At 44.0% G+C, this 6,903-nt stretch overlaps 1 protein-coding gene and 1 pseudogene across 1 annotated transcript in view; both read left to right on the top strand.

Annotated features, from left to right (window-relative positions):
* Nucleotides 1–6,903, top strand: part of LOC146577751 (protein NLRC3-like) — a 135,787-nt gene that overhangs the window by 103,364 nt on the left and 25,520 nt on the right. The gene's annotated exons all lie outside the window — the stretch shown is intronic.
* Nucleotides 6–3,736, top strand: LOC146577753 (carboxy-terminal kinesin 2-like; annotated as a pseudogene).

Here is a 6,903-nt window from a genome sequence, read left to right as displayed (position 1 = left end):
GTACAATGACACAGGTAGAATGCAGGTGTTTTCATGTAACACGATGCCAGAAAGATGAGTAATGTGTTTTGAAGAGAAGATAAAACATCATGTTTGAACAAAGATAAGCAGCAGACACGTCTGTGTGTGAGTTGTTCAGGTTCAGTAAGAAGGTAATATGTCTGCAGAATTTGTAATTCTTATGAAGATATTGCTTGTACAATAAATAAAATCCCTTTAACTTCTTCTGGAGAGTGTCTTTATATATTTAGTCATTTTGGGGCGATCCTTTATTTAGTAGTAACTCTAGTCGGGGATATATATCAGAGTTTACTTTCAGATATGAGCATTGTGTTTCCTGTGGATGAATGAATGAATTATTTATTTATGTAATTTTTGAAAGACTGGCTCATGTAAAATCTCTGAAAGTATGACAAAGCTCTCCTGTTACACTTTATGGACACCTGAGCGTCACCATGAGGGCCTGTCTTTATTCACTTTATTCACTGAAATCCACTTTTATAATGAATTCACAGTAATCACTGACACCTTCAGAGCATTACATTCATTAAAGACGTCTTCTACACCTACTCTTCCAGACGACCGACACATGCTTCAACCACTGCAGGTTAACCAGCCACTCATCAGTAAAGCAAAAACTAAATGTAAATGTCCTCATGTGGAAAAGACTGAAACACAACTCCCATATATCACTAATGTAACAGATCCATTTAGGGAGAGTGAGAACACTAGGCTGGATGTGTTTAATGCAGGAACATTCATCATGTCTTCAGTTCAACAAATCATTTACATTGAATATGTGAGCTGGATGGTTACACGACACAATATGATTGTCAACAATAACTGCAATGAACGCTGGTTTGAGGGCGGAGTCAAGGAGGCCATTTACGTGAAAAGGGAAAGACCCTCTCTGAATCAAGGAGGGGGCCTAAGGGTACATCTGTCACCATCTTACAATGCTGTGATTGCAGCCGTTCTCCAACTCTCTGTGAATGGTACTCAGGACCATTGATCAGTGGTTGTTGATCAATGGTCATGAGAATTTGCATAATCATGATTAAGGAACTGACCTCCCAGCCCATTGTTCCTTCAGTCGGCTGGTTTCTCTGACTGAAAACGCTACGTCCAGAAGAACAGAATCAACTTTTGGAGATTTACTTCCCTGATGATTGAGCACGCATCAAGACCTTTTAATCAGGCCAACAAATATCTTGTACTCAATTTTAGCAGCAGCCATTGTGACACTGATGATAAAACTTGTGTAAAAGTGCGAAGCTGTAAAAAAGTAATTATAAAAAAGCGTTTTTGTAGCTGAATGTTACTGGATAGCTGTTTCATCTGTAACACATCAAAATAACCTGCTAAGGTTTAATAGGCTATAAGGAACACACTCACTTCCTGAGCCCTGGGCAATAAGAGACGTTTTGTGTTTTATGATTTATTGATATGTTTGATCCTTTCTGACCTGCGTTAATGAAGCAGTCATTAGAGCACCATGTCCGCTAGAATAGTTCTGTAGTTTGATGCTTGAGTCGTTGCAGACTTGTTGAAACTCCCTCACCCGTCAAAGCAGCGTCTTTGTTATTCGAGTCCAGCAGATGGCAGTGTTTCACTGTCTGACGGCTGTCTGAAGCTTCAGCTGGATTATCCGTTTTCATGTTTGATTAGAGGTTTGTGTGTGTGTGTGTGTGTGGGTTTTTAGCCACGAGTTGTCCACGATAAAGCATATTGAATGGCCTGTCTAATATTGTTAGAATTCTCCTTTGGGTTAGTTTCATTACTCAATCGGGACATTTATTTGGAAAAAGAAAAAAAGAGGGAAAAAAGAAAAAAAAAAGAAAAGAATTAAAAATAAATAAATCCTCATAGTTTACATTTACAAATATCAATACTGAATGTTACGTCCCTCTGCAGCTTCTAATCGTCTCAGTGTTTTCAGCTGGTGTTAATTGGCCACACCTAGTCAGGTGTGGATAAAAGCATACCTGAGGCAAGCTTCCCGGCAGTGCACTAGTCTTTGCCTTGGTGGCATCAGCCATTTTAGCCAACCTGGTTTTCCATTTTAGGATGAAACCTCTTCTCACCCACACTCTGCTATTCATCTCTGTTTTTATGTTGCGGCTTTTGAGCCGGGTCGTAACACTGAAGATTACAAAGATCAACATTAAGACCAGTCTGTGCATTCAAAGCAGTGACAGAAAAGAGTGTGGGGCATTAACCCCCACTCACTTCACAGTTCACGTTCACAGCGAGCTTCGTCGAAATTTACAATGAGACCCTGAGGGACCTTGTGTTCACCGGCAAGTCCAGCAAGAGACCTGAGCATGAGATCCGCAAGACAGCCAGCAACGAATTGACAATCACTAATCTCACCTATGAGCGGGTCTCCAATGAGGATCAGGTACAGCAGACAGACATCTGTAGCTCAGAACAAATTAATTTCAAATCTGCTGACAAATTGTTACCAAACTTTGAAAATACATCAAACTTTATCGATGCTCTATGTTTTAAAACGTTCCCTCGTCCTCTCAGGTTCTCCGTCTGATTGCTTTGGCCAATCAGAATCGCTCCACTGCCCAGACAGCCCAGAATGACCGCTCGTCTCGCTCCCACTCAGTCTTCCAGCTGGATATTGAGGGAGTTAATGCCGGCAGGGATGTCAAGTGCAAATGTATCACACTGGAAGTACCAGCATCAGGAATGTGGTTTCTTCTTTTTGGATCTATAATATTTAGTCTGGTTAGTTATTGTTACTGTAACCAGTGCAAAATCTGCTCTGATGACTCAACGTTAATGTTTGAGTCCCTGAGCGCTAAAAGAAGTGTTTTGTAAAGTATTAAAACTACCTTTAATGGAAGGAAAAACGGATCACTGCTTCCTATAAGAGTTGGTTTTCTCTGTGTGTGTAGCCACTCTGTGCCTGGTGGACTTGGCTGGCAGTGAGCGAATGGTGAAGAGCCAGTCTCAGGGTGACCGTTTCAAAGAGATGACCGCCATCAACAGCTCACTGTCCAACCTGGGCGTCGTTATCGCCGCTCTGGCCAAAAAGGTCTGCAGCTGCAGTTTCTGTAGTCTTAGATGTCACACCTGCTTTCTTTACATTTACAGTATTAATGATTTTTTTGGCCTTTGTGTTCCAGGAGACTTACGTAGCTTACAGGAACTCGAAGCTCACGTACCTCCTTCAGGGATGTTTGGGGGGGAAACGGCAAAACGTGAGTTTGTTGACATCACAAATCTTTATAATGACGACACATAAAACTGAAGGAATTTATCCCCAAAAAATATTTAACAGCGTTTGATCTCATCACTTCAGATTGTGACTGTTTATTCTTTGGCACTAATTTTGGATGTCTTTATTTGCAGCTTGATGTTTGTTAACATTGCTCCGGAGCCCGACAGCTTTGGGGAAACTCTGAACTCATTGAGGTTTGCCAGCAAGGTCAGTGCAGTCTTGTTTCCAGTGTTCATTGGACAGAGTACATTAATGATGTCCTTACATCAGCTGTTTATGGTAAACCAAAGCCATACTCCATATCCATTTTAATACCTTGGTGTGTAATTCATACTCACATTTTGTCTGAAGAGTAGGGATGTTCCTGGCGTCTTATTTACTAGTCGACTAATCGAGGGGGAAATAATTAGACTAACCAACTAATGTAAAACTAAGGAACATTCAGATATTGAGTTGATTTTCAGAACTGATTAATAGAAACTGTCAAACTAGACGCAGAGGTATCTTAAACCATTTATCACATTCTGTTAAATACAAATGAAAATGCATTACTACAAAAGATGTTCTATTAAAATATGACAATCATTTGAGAATCTAAAAGTACGTCTAAGTGTGGCGAGAATGATTCAGGTAATACATTATACAGCCGTTTTCTAGTCAGGTTGTGGGGGCAGCAGGAAGGACTACTCCTGACCACAGCTGATAGATGTAAACTGGCTAGCATGACCAAGGATGCTGGGGCCTCCTACTGGTAGGACGTGCCCAGCTGGAACAGCCTCCTGGCCAAGGTGGCTGTCACCTTTTGATGTGAAGGAGTAGTGACTCTACTCTGAGCCCCTCCCCCATTGATTTAACTGCTCTCCTAAAGGAGAGGTTTTCCACCTCTCAGGAAACTAATTTCCTCTGCGTGTATCTGCGATCTCAGTGTTAACAAGAAGATCAGGGTAGATTAATAGATTTATGGTGTTTCTCAACAACAGTGCACCATCTGGTGGTAGATCGCTGCCTAACATTTAGAACACAATGTACCAGCATTGGGCATCAATTGAAATGTTAACAATTAGATTGAACGACTGGTAAGTCTGATACAGACTAGTGACAATTAGTCGACTAGTCACATAAATCCCTGATAGAGCCCACAGAAGTGGCCTGCACCATGTGCGTGGCTTGCTTTGCAGTTTAACCCTCAGTAGGACCTACAGCCATTTTTCATCCCCAGCGTTTTTTAATATTAGGCCATTTTCACTGTGTTGAATAGAATATAGCCAAACCTTCCGACCCTTTTTTTTTCTTTTTTCTTTAGAATTGCAGTCTCCGTTTATTAGATTAGCTTAAAGTGGCTAAGCTACAAACCGCCATCCACATGAGGTCCTAGAGCCATAAATCGCCCCATTGAAACCCATTATAAACGCTATTTTTCACTGCAGAATTATTACCATTAACGTATGGGTGATGGCTTCTGTTTCAGTTCCGTGTTGGACAAGGGGCCTTAGAATTGTAATTTTTTTTATTTGGCCACCGGGTGGCGCCCTTGTTCCGCATGTGACGCCTGCTGGAACATAGACCTTTTCCAGCGGGCTGCTCGAGACATACACCCGGGAAAGGCAGACTCATTCCCCGAGTGCAGCAGCAGCTTGGCCCGCTGCTCGTTCGGGACCATTTTCTACCCTTAGGGCTGTTAGAGGGTGCATTTTGACCTTTATATTTAAAAATAAATAAAATAAAGGTCTCTCTGCCTAAAAGAAAAAAAATTTGTGTCTGTCTCATTCTAAGTTTAGATAAAAGCCTTCCCTCTTTGAAGTACACCCTGCAATGCAAACAAATCTAACATGAAAACAAGAATAAAAAACAAATTAGACTTTATTTTGTCGCCAACCTCAGCTTGTTTATGCAGGTGCAGGCAGGAGAGGTTATAAGAATAAGCCGTAGCGCGGGAGTAGGCATTTTCACGATGGCACGGTACCGAGGAAGTAGTGGACATCCTGATGCGCTCTGACAGCGAGGATCTCTCCTCTTCATCTGCCGAGAGTGACTCTGATTCCGGGGGTGACACGGATGATTCGTCTCTCGACACTGATCACCAGGAGTCGTCCTCTGATTTTTCTTCTGAAGATGAGAACGAGGGGAGGACGCCGGAGGAAGCAGCGGCGTGGACCTCCAAAGATGGGAAGAAATGGTCCGCAACAAACGCCGAGACGCTGCGCTACGTCGCAGCACCCACGGGGCTTATTCCGGGACCGACCCACTACGCCGTAGCCCGAATTACGGACCCACTCTCCAGCTTCAGGTTGTACATAACTGATGGGATTATACAGCATATAGTTGCAATGACAAACCTTCAGGGCAGACGCTACATCTCATTCTGGAGAGATTTAGATAGCAACGAAATGCTCGCTTATGTGGGGCTGCTAATTTTGTCCGGTGTATACCGGTCAAAGCACGAGGCCATCGCCAGCCTTTGGAGTGAGAAAACGGGAAGGAAGATTTTCCGTGCCTCAGTGGCTGAGAAAAGATTTTGTCACATAACCAGAGCGCTCCGATTTGATGACAAACTCACCCGACCTGCACGACGTGCGGACAAATTGGCTCCCATTCGGCAGATATGGGACATGTGGGCACACCGCCTGGGGATGTTGTTTAGTCCAGACCGGGACCTTACGGTGGATGAGCAGCTGGTACCGTTCAAGGGAAGGTGCAGTTTCCGCCAGTATATCCCCAATAAGCCTGCGAAATGCGGCATAAAGGTCTGGGCAGCATGCGATGTCAAGACATCATACGCCTGGCGGCTGCAGGTTTACACCGGGAGAGCAGCGGGCGACCCGGCCGAGGTAAACCAGGGGATGAGGGTCGTCCAGCAGATGACTGACGGGCTCCATGGGCATGTCGTCACAGTCGACAATTTTTTTTCACCTCATCTGAACTGGCAGAGGAACTCCTCAAAAATAAAATGGCTCTGGTCGGCACAATCCGCCAGAACAAAAAAGGAATCCCACCCGTTTTGCGCCAGATGAGAGGGAGAGCCGTCTACTCCTCGATCTTTGCCTTTTCAGCGAAACAGACCCTAGTGTCGTACATTCCCCGACGGGGCAGGAATGTGCTTTTATTGAGCACGAAACATCGCAGGCCGGAGGTCAGCGATGACGAGAGAAAAAAGCCAGCGATCATCACAGACTACAATCGATGCAAAGGAGGTGTCGACAACCTTGATAAGGTGGGTGTCATTACGCATCAGTTACGCACACCTTTATTCATTTTTCTTCATATATTCTTGTGTAAAATATACAGAGGTTTTATGTTTTTTTTTTTTTTTTGTTATGTTTATTTTTTGTTAGGTTGTCGGCACCTACTCCTGCAGGAGACGGACCAATCGATGGCCAATGGCCCTTTTTCATCACATCATAGACGTCTCCCTCTACAACGCCTTCATGCTGTGGACCTCCGTGGATCAGGCCTGGCATCAGCAGAAGCCACACAGGAGGAGGATGTTCATTGAAGAGGTGGGAGAAGGCCTGATCACGCCCCATTTGTCACAAAGACAGCGTCTTCCCCGCTCATCAGCCGCTGCTGAGTTAGTAAGAGATGCGCAGGATGGTGCTGCTGCAGGCCCCTCTGGAGTGACAAATCCCAAGGGCAGGAAGCTCTGTGAGCTCTGTGTTGGGAAAAGGAGG

This window comes from Mchenga conophoros, linkage group LG3, assembly GCF_057382185.1.
Source record: "Mchenga conophoros isolate Kocher_MC1m ecotype Shallow Benthic linkage group LG3, M_conophoros_male_GT1.1, whole genome shotgun sequence".
Lineage (NCBI taxonomy): Eukaryota > Metazoa > Chordata > Actinopteri > Cichliformes > Cichlidae > Mchenga > Mchenga conophoros.
This window is presented reverse-complemented; position numbering and strand designations above follow the sequence as displayed.